At 33.8% G+C, this 20,756-nt stretch overlaps 1 protein-coding gene across 4 annotated transcripts in view; it reads left to right on the top strand.

The window, feature by feature from the left end:
- The window catches only part of KU70 (ATP-dependent DNA helicase 2 subunit Ku70-like protein), a 291,039-nt gene that overhangs the window by 169,618 nt on the left and 100,665 nt on the right, over positions 1 to 20,756 (top strand). The gene's annotated exons all lie outside the window — the stretch shown is intronic.

Genomic DNA, 20,756 nt, shown 5'->3' with positions numbered 1-20,756 from the left:
TTCAAATTGGAGAGTGTCCCCCTGATCTCGACAATGCCAAGAGAAGGTATTTCATATTACAATCTGTTCCTTATGTATTAATTGATGATGTTTTGTTCAGAAAGGATCACAGTGGTATGCTGTTAAGATGTGTAGACAATGATCAGTTTGACAAAATCCTGTTTGAGTTCCATGACGGACCTTCAGGAGGTCACTATTCACCTAAAACAACAGCATTTAAAGTTATGAGGGCTGACTATTATTGGCCAAGCTTGTTTAAGGATTCCCATGCTTGGGTAAGAAAATGTGTGAAATGTGCCATGTTTGCTGGAAAAGAAAAACTGCCAGCTTTACCATTACAGCCCATTCAGGTACAACAACCCTTTATGAAGTGGGGAATAGATTTTATCAGAGCAATTAATCCACCCTCAAGTGTGGGGCACAAGTGGGTCCTAGCTACAACAGATTATTTTGCCCGCTTGACGGAAGCAATAGCCTTGAAGGAGGCTAATGAATCAGCCGTCCTTTCTTTTTATGAAGATATTGTTTGTAGATTTGGGGTACCTGATTCCATTATATCAGATAATGCCCTTGCATTTATAGGGTTGAAATTAAGTAATTGGGCAGTAAAAAATGGTGTTTACCTTAACACTTCTTCTAATTACTATCCTCAAGGGAATGGATTGGCGGAATCCACCAATAAAAATTTGATAAGGATCATTAAAAGAACCTTGCAGGACAATCAGCGTGATTGGCATACAAAACTGAAAACCGCATTATGGGCTGACAGGATCACCCCTAAAAAGGTGATTGGAAATTCCCCTTACATGCTGGTATATGGGAAAGAGGCACGGCTACCAATATCTATTGAGCTTCTAGCATTAGACCTTGCTAGCTAGCTGGTCCTATTTGAACCAAGTGATCCTATGACAGTAAGATATGCTCAACTTTTGGAGCTGGAAGAAATCAGAAACAAGGCGATGCAAACTATGGGGAGTATCAACAATCGCAAACTAAGAGGATCTTTGATAAGAAGGCAAAGTCATGACTTTTCAAGGTTGGAGATCTAGTACTCAAGTGGGACGAGTTTAAGAATAGGCTATCTTAAGAGTTCTTTCTACGACATTATGTAACATTTTCTCCAAATTACACTTTTATCACAACAACAAGAGCCCTATTAAGAATGAAAATGAAGAATAGCTTATCTTTCTTTGAGCTTTGCCTTATGCATGATCTTCATCTTCAAAATGCAAGATTCATCTGTCCTTTTCCTCCACCTCTCTCCTAACTCCACCATATTTTTTCGTCCTCAAGATGAAGAGTGGGTGAGCAAGGAGAATGTTTTCCCACCTTAAAATCCTCCCCTTCCACCCACATGTCACAAGCTTTGTTGGGAAGGGTGTAGGTGGCATTTGTTTTTCCTCCTCACCTATCCCATTCATAATAAATGCCCTCGGTTTGTGTTCCTACTTACACAACATTCAAGATAAGATAAGATAAGATAATAATATTAATGTCCAACGAAAAACCACAAGGGTTTATGGGACTAAGCATACAAACAAAAGAGCCGGGCAAAGTAGGAGCACCAAACGGTGACTGAGAAGAAACAAAACAAGACACAAAACCAGAGGAAAACAAGGTAAGGACTAAGGTCCTTGTTACAAAGAAATCAGTAATAGTGGGATATAATTGTGGACGATCCATAGTCTTAGACCGCTGTTGAGAACCGTTGTAGGAGTGTTGCTGCCTGGAAAGACTGGTGCAGTGTCTGACCAATCTGGAATGAGGAGTACTGGATGGACTTTTCAAATCCCGTGGTGGAGACAAGGAAGAGAAAAAGGTGGTGATGAGCTGGTTTGAGATATGGCCCTGAGGTATGAATGACTGCAGGGTATTCTCCCGAAGCTAGGTGGACTCTTGAAGATAAAGTGCAAGACACCGCAAGAAAAGACTTTTGTCCTCCAAATCTTCGCATTCTACAAGAAATGTCCTTCAATTTCGGCCATTGAGGTAAAATCAACTTTTGGGTTGCCCCCAAAGTTCATAATGAGGTTTTATATGGCTAAAAACATCCCTAACCCCTAGGTATACTATGTGGGCCTTCAAAAAAGGTCCTAACCCCAGCATAGGAGCCACCTTAACCCTCCTAAAACCCACTTGAAGTTTGCATAAGGATTTCACTTGCTTTTGATCCTTTTCAAAGTTCATCAACCAAGGGTTTCACATAGGGAACTTACATGGTCTAGTGTAGTACCTAGTTTTCAACCTACTCATCCTCCATAGGACTTTTCATTTTCCATCTAATCAAATTTGAACTATCAAGTGACATCGCATGTACACATCACACCTTCCACTTGGTGGGTCTATGGAAATTACACAATTGCAAATATGATAGTGAACATTTGAGAAAAATTTTGAGTGATCTCATTCACGGAAAAATCACATTCCTATGAGCTATTTGTAGAGCCAATATCTCACATCGGTTTAGTCATGGTTCATGGTGAATTTCCTGCATAATTCAATTATCACATCAGTAATAGATTGAAAATATAGTACACATATATAATGCAAATAAAGTGCATCATTAACATAATTCTTTCTCATACTTCAACCAAATAAATCAAACTCACTAGTTTCCAATGTTTGAAAATACAAGCATACATAATTCACATGAGAACCCTAATCACATAACATTGGATTAATGACCATTTTGGAGTCACTTAATATGGAGCGGATTCATTGCAAATCAATATCTATTCATTTCAGTTGACTATAATGCAATTATTGAAAGGGCCTAAATTCCGTCATGGTTGAATTATTCTCCTAACAAGCATGGTCTTATACATCCTTAATGAGGTGGTGTCTTACATCCCCCTCCCCTTGTCTTTGACTTCCTCCTGGAAGTTACCAAGGTTTAGGGGTATTAGTCTCACGCTCACATTAGTGATCATTTTAAACTTATCAATTTATGACTTATTTTTTTAATAAGGATTAGCTTCACCTTGACATAGATCCATTAGGCGCGCACAATTTTTTTCTTCTAATGCTAAGAATTTTAGAACTCAAAGCATATCACATGTTAATGTTATACTTTCCTTTAATCAAGTACTTCAAGAGTTAAGGAAGAAATCTCTTGGAATGGAAAAATAAATATTTCTAACTCTTACAATGTATACTACGTTTGAATGTTTCACATCATTCGTTAATTTTAATTTTAATGATGCGTAGTGATATCAAGAGGAGAGGAAGGAAAATAAGACTACATTATTCTAATTGTATTGTAAGAAATTTAAATTTGGAATAACTTCTTCAATAATGATCGCAAGATAGTGACTTAAAAATATTAACACTCGTCTCAGTTACAATCTTGCTAAAGTTTGTATACGAGTTCTGACAATAATATTTAGAATGAAAAAAGTTTGTTTACTAATTTATCAATCACATAGGAGTGTTTAATAAAGGTTTAATTCTCTTTCCTGAAGGTCGACATTAACTTACATTTTGGCTTTGTTGTACTTGAAATTTCTTCTTAACAACTATTGCCGAATCATATTCTATGCATGTGAAGTTACATCATTTCTATTTATACACAAATGCAAGTGCACCAACACATTCAATGTTATTCAATTGAAACATCAATCACATTGTTTTCTAATTGAAAAATAAATAAATCTTTACAAATATTTGTTTCTTTATATATGATTTGATTTTCTATTTCTGTTAAATTTACAACAATAGTGAACTAACTAGATATGCATCCTGTACATACACATAAACCGAATCAGCGAGATAAGAGATCACAATGCTCGAATTGGTAGCTTGCCAAATGATTTCCTAATTGACTTCCATGTAGGCAACAGAGATCCTATCATTGGGGCTACTAGTTTTGATCTATGGGGAAGAAATTTCAACTAAAGAAGACAAGGAGCACTAATTAGGAATACCTTGCATTCCAATTTGGACAATTGTTCTAAATGTCATTGTAAATGTTGACTTGATTATGTTGATAACTAATAGTTATAACTCTAATAGAAGACATTTTTTCGTTTGAAGGAATAGAGCTAGTGAAAACCATGGTTGGAAAACTCGGACTCGGCAACAACTCGCCAAGCCCCCCAAAAGTTTAATTGGGAAAAAATCGGCCATTTAAAAAAAAGACTCGGGAAAACTCTGGAACCTAAAGAACTGCTGAAACTTAATCAAGAATACATTTTTTTTGCAAAATTTAATGAGAAGATGCATCTAATAAGTTAATTAAAGAGAACAGAAAAGAAACAAGCTTCTATAACGCACAAATGCAACTGGCATTGCAAAACATCAATTTTTTTGCCCTATATTGCTGGGCTAGCGTGTGGGCGGCTGTTTTCAGTTGTTCTGTGAGTTTTTAGAAAAAAAATTGCCTCCCACTGAGTAAATCCTTTTTGCGAGAGCTCAAAAACTCGGCGAGTGTTGGAAACTCATCATTTGTTCCAACTACGGTGAAAACTACCAAGGAGAGTATTGAGGAGTGAAATAGGAAGAGAATGGTGGTCTTTAATATGACTTAATTGAATTATGATTTTAGTAGGCTTGGAGAAATATATAGAGGCAAGATCCCTCTACACATGCCAAATCACTTATCAAAGATAGAGAAGGCTTTATGGTGAAAAGATCAACCAACTTATCATATTGACTTGTTTGCCCCATATTTCAAGGACACTTTTGTGTGGTATACTAGTGGTAAGGTGAAGATGCAAGGGCTAACTTCCCAAATTGAATGTCAATAATATGTCTAGATTTATAGGGACTTGGCACACAATTTGTTTGATTATACAACAAAATTGCATGACTTTATCCACAAAGCTTTTATTAACAAGACTGCAAATAAAGCCTCAAATTTTGACTACTACTCCATACTGATGCATATCTTATTATGAAATGTACTCAAGGTTTGGGATGAAGAGCTCAAACTTCAACCTCAAATTGAAGGTGAAAGTCTCCCAATAGAAGAATGAACCTATATTTGGGATAAGGATAGTCGAGGTTCATATTATATTATATTTGAAGATTATTTTTGTAACAAGATCTATGACTTATTTGTATGGATGTCTCATGAGGATTAACAAAAAGGGCCAAGAAATTCTTAAGGCCAAAACACTTGACAAAGATAATGAAATGGATCACAAATGGGGATCTGGGTTCTATTACAAAGACTATACAGTCATTAGGGTCTTTCGAAGTTCTATAACACCAAGAGTTTTACCAATAACAACTGTAGATAGGATTGCGTTCCTTGAGTTTGTAAATCAATTGGTTTCTGCAGAGGCTACTATAGTAAAGGGAACTCATAGGAGAGGATCATTTTTCCCATCTCAAGTAGTAATCCAAGTTTCATATCATTACTTGAGTAGAAAGGATTTGAGGTTTCCTAGTAGATTGAATAAACATCATCTTTGGACTGATAGTCATAGGAATTAGGTTCGTAATTGTTTGAAAAATGAATTTTACAGAATGCCCCTGCACACCAATACGATGAACTTGAAGATTGGATCAAGAATGTGGAAGACTATAAAGATATTCTGAAGATTAGAGAAAGATGGTACAAGATGCGGTCTTCTAAATATCAGAAGGAGAAAGAAGTTAATTATAATCCTGCATATAACATGGTAGTTGCTATTGAACTTAGGATGAGTATTCTTTTAAGTTTATATATAAATTTAGATAGTATTGATCTTACTCACCAAAGATCTGCAAGAGTTGAGGAGCCTAGGCCTACTCCTATTAAAGTGAAATCTGACAATCATCCATTGGATAGCTCATTAGAGTGCCCTCATCACTCAAAAGTCTAGCTTAGCCCCCTACACTTGGTTTTGAGAAACCATCCACTTCCTTTTCTCACATCCCTACAGTCACACGATCACTTCTTAGTGTTTCTCTGCCAGCACGTGGAACTTTTATTGCTTATTCTACTAAGCAGATCATGGAACCCCCATTCATCATCAGGCTCTCAACTTTTTGATAACCTTGAAAGCCCTAAAGCCATACTACCTCTATCTTTTGGTGGGGATATTCCCTACATATTTTATTGAGGATTTAGTGCCCAAGTAGAGCAAGCTAGTTCCTCTCAAGAATTTGAGGGCCAAAAGGATGTTCAATTTGAGGAGCCATTGCTAATAGTACTCTTGCAGTCTTCAAATTGGGTAGTGGATTGACAAAGGATGTAAGAGTAGAGGCTTACAAAGAACTTTTGAGTGATGATGACTACATCAAGAAGAAAGAGTTTAAGGAAATTGTGCTTAAACAAAAGGCTAAAGAGCTAGTAAAGGAAACGGTTGTTTATTTTGAAAAGTTAAGTAAGAGTGAACAAATGAAGATGAAAGATGGAAGTCCTTGAGGAGTTTGAAAAAGAATAAGTTTCTATAACCTTAGAGCAAGGAAAGACAAATTGTTAAAGACAACAGGGTCTTGCTTTTAGAGGGGTGGGATATTTCATTTTCTATACCATTTGATTGTTTGATTAGAAGGTAAGATATAAATCGTAGAAACTTGACTCTTGATCAAGAGAAAAGTTTGTTCTTTGGCTCAACATCTGAAGATAAATTAGATGTATTAATGATTGATCCTTATATTCGACAACAAAGAAGCCCTCCATGGTCCCTCAACAAGATAAATTATATGGATAATTATTCTTGAAGAAGTTGGTTCTACAGGCACCAAGAGTTGTTGTGGATGTGCATAAATGACATAGAAGGTTTCTGTCAGAAATGAGAGAGAAATTGTGACCTTGAGATAAGCCAAGAGCAACTTGACTGAAGAAACCAGAATGCTAAAGGAACAAGTATAGGAGCAAGATATTTTGCTTCTATTGAAGGTCCTCCTTCTGATGAAGTGATCAAGCTAAATACTGAGTTAGGCACAAAGAATATTGAGAATGATAAACTGAATGCAAGGGTTGCTAAATCTTATAAGGATTTTAGAATGATAGAAATAGAGAATGCAACATAAGTAAATCAATCCCTAGTTGACTTCAATTTTGGTCTTATTTCAGAACATGCTAATGAGGTATGGACTGCATGCCATGTGCTAGATATGGAAGTGTTCATATGCCAGATATGGAAGTGTATATATGTAATGACCCCTACTCGGGGGCTGTCGACAATCAAAGTTTGACATTCATTATTACATAAACACTTTTAAGTAACTCTCTATAATGACATATCTTGCAATGTTTCTAGTAATTAGAATGTTTTATCCTTGGTTACTTACATCCCTCCTATACTCATCCCAAGGAGAGTGTCTATTTACTTGTTGTGGGGTGTTTGACACTAGTATATTCTTTGGTTTTACTCCGCCTCTCCCTACACAACACCATCTATCTACTCCGAGGAATATAACAAGAGAGATAAGGAATTAGCTAAACCATCCTAGTTCCTTTGCATTACAAGTTATATACAAAAATAAATGTATTCAACTTGATACTTATTCCATATAATAAATTATATTCTATTTGCACTCATTCACTTTTATGCATGTATATAAATATCATATATTATTTCAATATAGTTTTTCTAAGATACATTTCATATATACAAAAATAAATGTAATATAGTATGGGGAAGTCATATCCCATCGTGCCATCGTTCATGTCTCATAATTATGTTTTGTAGATGTTATTTTGTATTATTTAGTATAAGCCCAATGATTTTGTATATGTTTTCTAAGATGGGTTTAGATATTAGATTTTTAACATTGATGTTTTATTATTAGATGTATTAATATATTATTGCTTATAATGAATAATATTTATTTGGCTATAGAGAATATAATTAGTTGGATTTATTATTCTGACTACTTAATATTAGTGATTAATAATACCAAACTAATAATATGAAGTCAAACAACTGTGATATATATATGTATATATATCAAATAAAGAATATGAACGCTCTATTACTTTGCAGTTTTCATAATATGATATATCTCTCCTACTCTTATTTCCTATTGTCGGGTTATATGTCATAAACGACATTAATGTTTGCAGACTTTTCAAGATGTCAAGGGTTTCTTAGTGAAGTTAGCATCGCACACTCTCAAGTTAGATTATACAACTATCATTATTTGGGCTCATGACAATATATGCCATATATGTAAGCATTTTTATGCTGGATATGGAAGTAATATTATCATTGTAACTATGTACTAACGTCATGTAACAAGTTTTATTAATTATTAGAGGAATGATATGAGGAACAATACTATAGTGAAGACACGACACATTCAAATGGCAAAATGTTACTTCATTGATTGTACCAAAGTCTTACATTAACATTCATGCCAACATTTACCACACCATCATGTGTTCCCTATTCCACACGAATAGACTTGATGCGGTTGGTTAAGTCTCCAACCGTCACAAACTAACAACACAAATGACACCCCTTCAGAGAAATGTTTTATTAATTAACAAAAGTCTTATTAACTATTCATGGCATAATTGCTGCCTATACTACACATGCAAAATTTTTGAATTTCTAATAAGTTCATCTCCAATGGCAAAAGTTTCTTCCCTGTTCTATTTCTACATAGACTGATAAGAGGTTTAAAGATTTTCTTTGATAAATTTCATTCAAAGCCTCTACAAGATCTTGTCGATGAGTTTAACTGGAAATTGAAGATTTAAATTCAACTGTTGACAAAGCACAAGTTGTACACAGATTATCAAGATAGAATTTGTCATGTTTAAACTCATATGTTTATAATTTAAGTGCACATGGTATGCCTTCATTATTTACTGAAGCGGAGACAATAGTGAAGGTCTTTAGATTGGAATCCATGAGGAAGGCAGATTTGGACGCTATGATAGATCCAGTGCTTTCAAAATATCCAATCAGATGAGGATCAACTCTTGCAAAGTTTGGATCAGATTGTGAACTGCTGAGACAAGACTCAATAGGGAATATTCTTAGCATATTTGAGCTCTCCTAAACTTCAAGATTGAGGGTTGGATGTTTTTTAATTGTTCCTTTTTATGTCTGATTATTTCTCTGTGGTTTGAAATTTTGAACCAGGAGATGGCAGTTGTGTTAGTACAAAATTTTGAATTTTTTTTCTCTTTTGGCTCTGGGCTAATCATGGGAATGATGTGATTATTTAAGATTGATCTCCATCATATGAATGAGATTTGAACGTAATCTGACCATATAATTAGAAGTAAATGCATATATTTGTTGAAAGGCACTGTAAGTTGCTCATTTTCTAGAATGTCCAAACACATTTGCCACATCATTCTTTCTCATGTCAGCTTGTTTCAAGACTTGTATGGAAATTACCTTTGGAGAAATCAATTTCTGCTACACCTTTGCAGGGAATAACGTGAATATCTGAAAAGGTTGTCAATTGGTCTTGAGAAATTTTTGTCTTCTAGCAAAAGGGGGTCATCTATTATCAATAGAATATTTAAAAAGGCCTTAAGCTTGTTTGCTCCCGTAATTATAAAAGGGAAATCAAGGCCTTAAGTTGATGTTGCTAGATGACCATTAGGTCACAAGGCATGGTAAAGTTTCTTTTTGTCTGCAAGGTCTGTCAATAAGATTTAGAAGGTGTCTTTTTCTCATGATTATATAGCTACCATGCCAGTCCATATTTTGAGAAGCTTTTATAATTAAAGAAACGATTAGAAATGAAAAGCAATGATTTACATTGTTCTCGCTACATATATTTTCAGATTCAATAAAATCAGAAGTTAACATTTTCCTGGATTTATCTATTGTTTTGTGTCAACAATAGTGTGAGCGATTCTTGATATCTCTAATGAAGAAATTCAAAATTCTTGATTTACTTGCAGGGATCTTGTGAGATATATGTAATAGTTGTATGACATGTTCTTCATTTTCATATGCTTGGTTAAAATAAGTGTCAATTTGGTGGGAGACTTTTGTTTCTTATTAGAATTTTACATTTTCAAAATTATGCATGCTTTTGTGACTCTGTACACTTAAGATGCGCACTGGTCTGGTTCCTCTATCCAAGTAGCGTCAGCTTAAACACTTAAAATAAAAAAATACAATCTTTTCATTTCATGTTCTTCAGAGTTTGTTGTATTCTTAGTCTAGTTTAGGGTTAGAATTAACTTGATCTCAGGGTCTACAAACATTATCAATTCAAAATATATACCCAAATTGCCATAGATCATACATATACTTGACTAGCACTGAGAATTAATCTACAATAATATCCACAAGGGAAGTAAATTAGGATTTAAAAAATATTGTTTAGGGTTCACCTGTCCATGTTTCATAAGCTTAAAGTGGTGCAGGTTGTAATTAGTTGCTTATCCCTATTTGGACCCTGTTAAGTTCATCACTGATCCAATACTTTGAAGATTATAGGATGGTTGCTTTATAGAAGCCTTTGGGCAATTAGTTGGAAACATCAACAGGTTTGAGGCCTAACCGGTCCATGAAAAGCTTAACAATTAACCCTACATGGAAGCATAATGAAAATGATAAAATACCAATTCAAGGGTTGCAATGAAGGGAGAGGGTAAAATCTTTAATCATTCAGTTCAGGACCAGTTCTCATCATCATGGATGTGAAATGGGCAGATAGGGCAGTTCCAAAGGAAGATTGGGAAGAAAGTAGTTGTATTGTTTGTAGCAAAGGGATTGTTGAAACTGAATGACTCTTTACCATAGAATGTGCAGTATATGGGGATATCCGCATAAGTTTGAAAGTAACTTGGACGGGGATAGTTTGCATGAACTATTTGAGGAGACAAGGATTCACAAAACAATGTGTTTCATTGTCAAGATTCATAATAGAAGATCTAGCATTGAAAGAAATTTCGAACTGTGTTACTTTTGTAACTCTTGGTCCCTTAGACCACTTGGTTTTGTGAATGTAATGTCCCCTTTTTTAGCATTCATAGCATGATGTTGTCGTTAGCCTATTTCCCCACGGTCCCGTAGGCTAACCAGGACATTAAAGGGACTTAGAGGCCATTTGGCCTAGATAGTTTCAGTTGCAGGTCTTTTTGAGGGGTTTTGAGGCAACTTTGGGCATACTTACTATTTATAGTAAGTCATCTTGGATATGGTCGGACATCCAGTGGCAGCGGTATGTCGATGGTAATTGTTTAAAATCGGCAAGAAGACTTGTTTATCATTGATAACATTTGTTATGCATTGATAAAGCTATTTTATAAAGTTAAATTTAAATATTTAACTTTATTAATGCATAGACTATAGTTTGTGGGAAATATTTAAATTAAAAGAGTCCCCTTTATTTTATAACACATTGGAGACATAAGTTACATAAAGGGAGTGATGTTTTATCCCACATTGAAAAAACGAAGGATTGAGCTCTTGTGAGAACACTATAAAAGAAAGGGGAGAGCTTCTTTTTAGTATGGTTGGAAATATCAAAGAAATTGGGAAATTTTCTAGAGATTATGTCTCGATAGTTTGAAGGACAAAATCCCTTCAAGTTGGAAATCTTGACGCCATTTAAAGATATGGTTTTGAGATTCAAAAGGGTAGCAGTTTGAAAAAGCAGATACGAAAAAGCAGTCCGAAAAAGCGGAACCGAACAAGCAGGCCGAAAAAGCACTCTGAAAAAGCAGTCCGAAAAAGCAAATCGGAAAAGCACAGCAGAAAGGGCAGCATTGAAGAAAATTATTACAGCCATCTACAACCAGGTTCCTTTATTAGTATTGTTTTTTAGGGCGTTATAAGTTTCAGCTATAAGTGTGCATTATACCAGCATTATCATTTTGTAATCCATGTAAATGCCAAAAGTCTTGGCCATATTTCATGAGCATTGTATTAGAAATTTCATTGCAAATTAAGAAGATAATAGTTGCTGGTGTCATTTAAACAATTCAATATCATTATTTATCAACGAGTTAGTTTGTACACCAACTGTTTGGAAAAATGCCAGTTGGTTGTAGGTGTTCATTTCTCATGCTTAGATCATATATATGCACTGAATATTGTCAAAATTAGTAGCACACTCATGTTAAACCATTTGTAGTCCATTGTAGTCTTCTAGCACAAGATTCTCATTGATGCAAATTGAAGAAAAAGTCATTTGAAGCCAGCTGAAATATTATATCAGTCATACGTCCCTTGCATGTGAATTGTTTGATGAAATTCCTTGAGCTTTCATCAGCATTTTTGAGAGCAGATTTGAGGAGGGTTATTACAGTGGTATCAGAGCTTGCTTGCAAAGTGTTTGATGAAATGTCAAACAACTGAAGTATAAAGATTTTTGGTGTTTGAAGAAGTTATAACCTGTTGGGGTCATTCCAGTGAATGTCATCAGAATTCCTTCATTCACTTGTTTACTAGAAATTTCTTAAGACACTGCTCTATTCACCATTGAATTTCGCACCATACTACTTTGAATCATTTTGTCAAACAATTGACTTCATAGTAATATCTTCGTTTGTAAAAATAATGCAGTGTTTGAAAATGCTCAAACAATTTTGTTTGCGCAGTGTTATATGCTGATTGACAATTAAGTTGTATATTGCAAGGCTACTGAAAGAACATTAATACTCAAATACAGATTAAGATTTACAATAACTGAAACACCAAGACTGACAATAATGCAAGTTCAAATCTTAAATGATATATTTGAAGTTGTCAGAACTACATACCAAGGTTTGCAAATTGAGAAGTAGCTTCAAAAACCAGCACAACAATTGAAATTGTGCCTTGATCCATTCTTAAACAGATTCTGATTCGCTGTTACATCGCAGCTCATCACCAGGATGAACATTACCTAAAGTGTAATGCAAAATACAAGAAGTTTTGAATTGTTGAATGCCTTAATTTGATCCCACAGCTACAATTCTTACACCATAGCTCACTTTCTTTGCAATATGCTCCTCATGCCCAAGGGAAAGAGTTTACTTGATCTATGATGGCCTGCATTAACATTTGTACCAAAATTGTAATACCCATCCGTTTCCTACCATTTTAGTTGATGATGCCAAACTTTTTTAAGAACAGTTTTTATGTATGTGATATATCTTCAAATGGATTTGATGATGTTTTGATGTTATTACAGTATCTATTGATGATGAAGAATATTGATGCTTTGATTATTTGATTTATATCATGTTAGTTAGATAATGATGATGGTTATTTACATGTGATGATGTTATGTATATTTATGCTTTTTATTGACCTCGTACCTGCATGTGTATTGATGGTGTGTATGTTTTATTTTTCTATTTGATGTGCCTAATGTGGTGAGTGATGAAGTCGTAGTCAATTGCTTGCGAGATGTATACAATGTACTGATCCTTGCCATCGTGCAACACACAAACACATACATATACATTATATACATGCTCGACTTTTTGATGCGAGTTTGCTGGTATTGAACATTGACATCTCTGGATAGTCAGGATAGAGTGTGTCCTATCACATTATCTCAATGTTAAGAGGGGATACATCATCCAGGCCTAAATCCTATCCTAAGCTATCATTTGTTCAGATTAGTGGACAATTATCTCATTGACTAACTATTAGAATTAGTCAACATGACGTGAACCCTTCCTTTCAACATAGTTGTATTTTTTATTTTGTCCATTTTCTTCATGATTGCATGTCATGTAGTTTGATGTGGATTTTCAGATTGGGGGTGGGATATTACATGATGCATCATGGGAACTGTTTAGCTTCTCTTTACTTGTAATTGCCTTGACCTTGAAATTCCATTTCCACCATTGCTTGCTCCACTTATGAATCTAAAAGATACCTTGTATATAGGGATCTTCGATCCTTGAATTAATTATTAGATTTGTATTCATCTTTATTCTCATTGCCTTTGTTGATCTTTCAGTGCTTTTAATGGTGTCTCTGAGTGTCCTAGTGCTATCTAAAAGAATCTGAGCTTTGACTAAGATCCATTGTTAGTATTATCGAAGAAGAATGACAGATAGCAAGTTTATTTTAATCCATTTGTAGTGATTACTTAGCCTCATGTACATATAAACATTTCTCAAACATGTTATAATAATTTCCTTGATGCGTATAATTATCCAAATTAGTCCTTAATCTGAAAGTGAAGAAGTATTTAGACTTTTCCTTTAAAATAAACAAATATATAAACAAAATGAGTTTCTACAAAAAGGAGATCTCTCACGTCTTGAGGATGGATGAATCCCTAGAAGTATTTTATCCTTAAAACCAGTCAATTCTAAGGATGCAATAACAAAAGGGGATGCAAATTTAATTTAATTTAAATAATTTACTTGGTATTAAATAAATTTATTATTATTTTTTATATTTATATAATAATTTAGTTAGATTATTAATACACACACATATATAAAGTATATATTATTTATATGAATGATTTTGATGGGTTTAAATACTGTATACAGTTGACACTTTAGAATATAATTAATTGTAACTAATTTATAATCTAGGGTGTAATTAATTTTCATATAGATATTTAAAATGAAGTTATATTTTTACTTAATTAAATTGTTTTGATTATAAGTACATTAGAGAATAAATGGTAGTTAAATGTTAATTTCAGTTTGAAGGAGAATTAAATTAATACTTAATTCAAAGATGAACTTTATATGAAGGCTATGGTTGTCTAAAACTAGTTAATAACATGATACTGTTAGATGGTTTTAATAAGACATCATATATGTTCCGTATGTGTGCATTATGTTTTGTGACTTTTTTTTGATCGAGTGCCAGTGTGGATAGAATAATGCCCTAGGTTGGATTCTGTCTTTCCAAGCTTTAAGCATTTTGTGGAGTCATACTTCTTATTTTGCTTTATGTTGTGGAATATTCATAACCATTTTGATGTCATGATTATGTATGTTTGGTTTTGGGTACATCTGTGGTGATGTTATGTCATGTGTTCCTGAGTCTCGATCATTATGTTATTTGACCTCAAGGGTTGACAACCGTTATTGTGTAATGTGCTCACCTTTTTTCTTCTGTTTGCAAGTGTTCTATGTTTTGAACAATGGTCTTTTGGATTATGCTTTACTTCATGTTTGGAGAGATGCCTTGGATACTATTTGATGATCATTGATCTTGTGATATGAGAGTATGAGAATTTTGGTGATTGTTTTATTGAGATGTCCATTATGGGGTAGATAGTTTGAGTCTTTGTATAGGATGCTTATGTTTTTTAATTATGGTCCATACTTTTGTTTGGTAATTTTAATGACTTGATGATTTATGAGAAGTCTTTTTTGGTTTTGATTTTCCCTTCTTTTTGTTTCTTTTGGTTGGAGCATTACAGTAGGTTATCTAAGAGCATAGAGTGGAAGTGACTGCAATGAGCTCGGGGTCCTAAAGTGGTTGTGAGAATAACTCATTATAATTTGAGTAATAAGTGATAATAAGTTTATTAGGAAATTAATTAATAAGATAATTGTGTGCCTCACCCATGCATTGAGTGCTAGTATAGGCTCGGATGAGAATGGGGGAAGATGGTTGGTTATCTAGAGGAGATGTTGAGGTATGACGAAGTTAGTTTTCCTTGTGTATACAAAAGGATTACTAATACTGCATAGTCACTTGGTGTTAGCCGACTGGATGGTCCTGGCGGTGTTTCTGTAGCCGACGGAATGATTGTCGTCGGTGTTTTGTATTCTGTAGCCGACGGGTAAATATTTTGTAGCGGACATAATGTTTGTGGCCGACGGACTCCTTCGGGAAGGTTCGGCGGATAGTATTTATATCCTGTCTGGGATCATTGTAAATCATCTTCTATCATGGATTTGATCTTATGAATCATAATGTAATGTTCTGGCATATGCGAATAATCTAAGGAGTTTTTCTGTTCATATTTCCATTGTCTGTATGCATTGCTTTAATTTACCCATACGGTAAACACTTGGGGGCCAAGGTTGAGAGAGACTACAAGGATAACTCAAGAGTTAACTTATGTGATGACACTTATTTATACGTATTCTAGGTTCCTACATGAGCATTTTTTGTTCTTGATTTGTGTCCTTATCATTTATAGTTGATAATCTTATAACTATTTATTACCATTTTACCCATTGTACGTTTGCATTAAATCTTGCTTATTTGGCTCTTTTTTAAGTGAAGTTTGGTGTTTATCTCCTCAACAGGATGGGAGTTGACCTTTGGGTTCGATGTCAGGTGGTAGTGATTCTTATTACCACATAGGTTCTTCATTTGTGTTTCTTGTGCTTGGATGATTCTTGTTGCTACTTCTATCGTCTTGTTCATTGCTTAGAGATTTGTTTATTGCCATCATTAAATGTGTGCCTTGTATTCTTTCATGTATTGATTTGAGATATCCTCCAGGAGATGTATATGTACTTGTAAAGTATTGGTGACTTTATTCATTATTGTGATTCATTTGACATGTGCAATGCAAGATGTATTATTTATGTATACTGTGATGTATCGGTTGTAAGTTTGATTACATCGATGTAATGAATGTAGCTTATGATTTGTTTGTAATGCATATGTTAGTTTACTTTATGATTCATGTTCTTTTCATCATGATTAAATGAAGAAATAGTTCATATTTCGATTTGGACTTCAAATGAATGTAAGATATATCAAGTGACTATGTTATGATTGTTCTTTGTAAATTAATTACTTAGGTGTAACTATGTCTTGGAGCTTTTGGGATGTTAACTGAGTTTATGAAAATCAATATAGTGCCTTATAATATGTTAGTGATGTTATCTTAACTTGTAATTACTTCCGCATTTGTAATTTGAATGTATGTTCAATGTATAAGGAACAAAAATTATTGGATCAACTTAGTGTAAAGTTAGGGTAATTTCTCATGGGTTCTCTGGCAGGGCATTACAAAAATGAAGCTGTTGTTATCTTTATCAGTGACAGCATAAAATAATCATAACCGCATCAAGGAGAGATAATTATGTCAGTGCAAATATGTAGTGCCCCCAAGTAAATTTAGCTGAATATGAATTTATGAATCTATAGTTATACTCTACTATAAACAAACTCAATTCGTACCATAAAGATAACAAACAAATTAAATATGTGTGATTTAAGAAGGATGCTCTTCTAGTTACTAAACTAGTCTAGGAGGACAGTGAGATGCAGTAGATTGCTTGGACACAAAACTCAATGACTTTACTCAAGGCTTTACAGATCCAAGCCCTTAAGCCTTTCTTGGATGTGCCCTTAAGGCACCTGGGGACACTACACTTATCCTATCTTAGAAATGACCTGTTCGCTGCATTTACACAGGCCTCTTCCTTATTGCACTCATGCTTGTCCTTAGCTTAGAATTGATAATCAGATTGAGCATTTGTTTAAGGAAAATATTTAGATATTAGGCATGATTACTAGTTAGGATGTATTACTGTTCATACCAATCACCTGGTTGCACGAAGCCTTAATCTGAGTGGGTGCTGCTGTATAGAGGTTCCCACTGTAGTGTATAATTACAGATTAGGCAAGCGGTTTCCTGTTCTTAATTTATGGAAATGTCCTTAATGTTATTCTGCAACAAGAATCATTACATTTTGTAGTAACATTAAGCTTACTCAAGTAATGTGATTATATTATTCTATTTTCTGATATCATTGGCTAAATACACCTTCAAATGTCTTTTCTCTTCCTGTTCTATCCGGTGGTATTGCTATCCACAGCTCAGTGGTATCGCTATATTTTCTGCTTCCTTGATGATTTATGTAGAAGATATTATACTTCCTTTTCTGCCTCCTTTTTGTTGTATTTTTTTTTCTTATTGCCGTGTGGGGTTATTAATGCCAAGTAGTGGATCCCATATAATATGGGCTGACCACATAACTTTTTCACCCTTTGAATATATTCCATACTGTCACCATTTGTATTATGTTCTTATATACTTTTTCTCTCATCTTTTATCATTTTCGCCCCATCCCTTTTTCTTTTCTCATTCACGAGATCTTCCACCCATCATATATCAATGGGTCGACGCTCTGATGTGGCAGACTGTCAAGGTGTGACCCTTAGAAGGGTTGGATAATATGTAACACCTTTAATATTATTCCCGCTGCCTGGTAGTGACTTAGTATTTGCCCTTTATTTAGTTTTTGATAGGTAATGGGCCGAAGCCTAGATTAATTATTATTTGTTGAGATTAATTATTATTATGTGTTAAGCTTGAGTAGACTTGAACTCAAGACCTCCCAGATGAGAGGCTCACAAGTCACCATTGTGTTATAGGCTCTTGCCTTGGTAATTGTCCCTTTATTAATATTATTTGAATAATGGTACATAGTGAATGTATTTGCATATTCTGACTTCATTAATATTATTTAATTGATATGTAAATGTAATTGGTCTTTGATTATATATATATTGACAGATATCTTTAATAAATTATTATTCAATTTAATATATCTGATTTATATATTTAATTAGTTATTCCATTCATATATTCTATTAATCAATTATAAATAGGCACATCAATTATGATTTAATAGTGTCTCTCATTATTAGAGGGGGTATTACAGAATATTATGAGCAAACATCTCCACTGAGGTCAGAAACTTCCAACTACCAAGGTACAAATACTTGCAATAAGCAATAGAGAGTAGTGCCAAAACTCGACTATTTTCACAACCAGCAGAGTGATGCTTGGCTATGCAAATGAAGGGTTTGTTTGCTTATCTTGCCTCAAATTGACACCCAAAGTAGCTACGAATAACTTGAATTTGTTTATCGAACAGATCTTTCTTTTTGATAGCCACAATGTGCTGCACAGCTTGGTAAAAATTAAAACTGTGACTTAAGACAGTAATATATTTCTATCACCTTGCAATAGAGTCAAACGTTCACTTAATAACTTCGCCGCCCAATTTAAAATAACAATGTGACTCTATACTCTCATTTCTAGAAGAAAATGAAGATCTATAGCTGTTCTCTTTACTTTTGTGCTGAAAACTTCTGCCTCATATTCTTCTAATAATGATATTGGCGAACAATATATAATTTTAATAGACGGTATTGTGCTCTGCTGCTAAAATATATATCTATATTAATGACTTAATTTAACTCAATGTTTATAGAGAGACATATTTGATGAGGGATTCTTCAATATCATTTTCCTATCAACATTGGTTGTATAAATACAACTGCTGCAAGATACTTTGTTTCCACTTCTGCAATATAGTCATAGTCTTGTGGCTGATATATCATTATTGTAGATGGAACACATTTTACACCTGTGTCCTCTAGTGATGAATGATTTGGTGCTAAAAATCTAATGATGTTGTAGCATGTATGTTTTGTGTTTGGAGATGTATTGAGGATTTAAAAAAAGAAGAAGAATATATACTTTTCTTCCTTGATTCATTAGCTATCCCATTTCTTGGTTATTCATCTGTACTGATTTTATTTATTCAACTATGCCAAAGAAGACATTGATATAATATTTGTGAATAAACTACAAATACTTGCAAGCATTAAAGGAAACACCCAGCCATTGATTTTCTTTGCCCATGGCATCCAAATGAAACAGCGAGATATTAATTTAAACATTAATAATACCTTTCATAAAAAACTCTCGATTTGTCTATTCATCACAAACAAATTTCATTTCTCACATAGCCATGCCAAGCTAACGAGAATATTAGCTAAAATATTATATTTATTTCTCATTTTCTGCCAACCTTACTAGAATAAATCATTGAAATTTGTCACTAGAAATGACTTCACAAATTTGATACGTATCTGTTAAAACCCTTTAGAAATCACTTGCCGAAACCTTCATCATTCTGGACATTGTAGTGCAATTGTGAATCGTAGATTAACTTAACTTAGAAATGGAACTGGGTTTTCATCTGATTCCTTAAACCCAGAAGTTTCCATTCTAGGCCTTGCTGAAAAGGCAGAATCTCTCGGAGCTCTTCCAAGAAACTAATAAACCAAGGATAACCAAAATGAGACCGAAAATGTCTTTTTTATAAATCCCAGATGAAACTTCCAGAAGACTTTTCAAATTTCCCTCTCCTTTTTTTTTAATATCTAACTTTTGCAAATTGGAAATAATAAAACAACCCTTATAATACTTTGTTGACATAAACTAAGTCACTTTAATGATCTTATTAGATAATTAGTATAAGTTGTCGTTAAATTTTTTTTTTTTGATTACTTAACTTTTAACATTTAGTTAAATCGTTAATTGCAAATAAAGGGGACAATACAAAACTCTACCATGCCATGGCTAGATAGGACAATAGCTGTTTGAACATTTGTCCCATATTGCATGAATTTTCTGAATTTAGCACTGTTGTGTAATGCTTGGAACTGATGGCAAGATACATGAGTTTTGTGAGATGCGTTTTCATTAATTGTTATAGAAATATGTTTTGCACACTATTTTCTCTGTCAAGATGAGTACTTGCAGAGTTCTTGTGCAAATTTTCAAGAACAATTGTAGATGACTTAATCTTCTTAAATAAATTTGATAAATTGGTTATTGCTTATTTGATTTATTGGTTTTGGAAGGTTCCTAAAACTATTGTTTAGTGGAATGTTTTTGTCTTCATGTTTCAGACTACTCTAGAAGAGATAACTGACAATAGATGAGTTTTCAAATGCCTCGTTTTTTATTTGAGGAATGCTGCTCTCATGGATACTCAATGAGATAGCTGATTTAATGGCAGTATCATTGAAAGTTTATAATCTAGACTATAAGCAAAACTAGAGACACAAACCTCATGGTACACTTTTTGTTTTGGCATAATCATATAATTGGCATATTTGCTTTAACTGTATTGGAATGTTTTTGTCTTCATGTTTCATTCAAATTTA

This window comes from Cupressus sempervirens, chromosome 3 (genome assembly GCF_028749045.1).
Source record: "Cupressus sempervirens isolate cs-2001-9-10 chromosome 3, ASM2874904v1, whole genome shotgun sequence".
NCBI lineage: Eukaryota > Viridiplantae > Streptophyta > Pinopsida > Cupressales > Cupressaceae > Cupressus > Cupressus sempervirens.
Note: the sequence above shows the minus strand (reverse complement) of the source record. Positions and strands in the feature narration are given on the sequence as shown.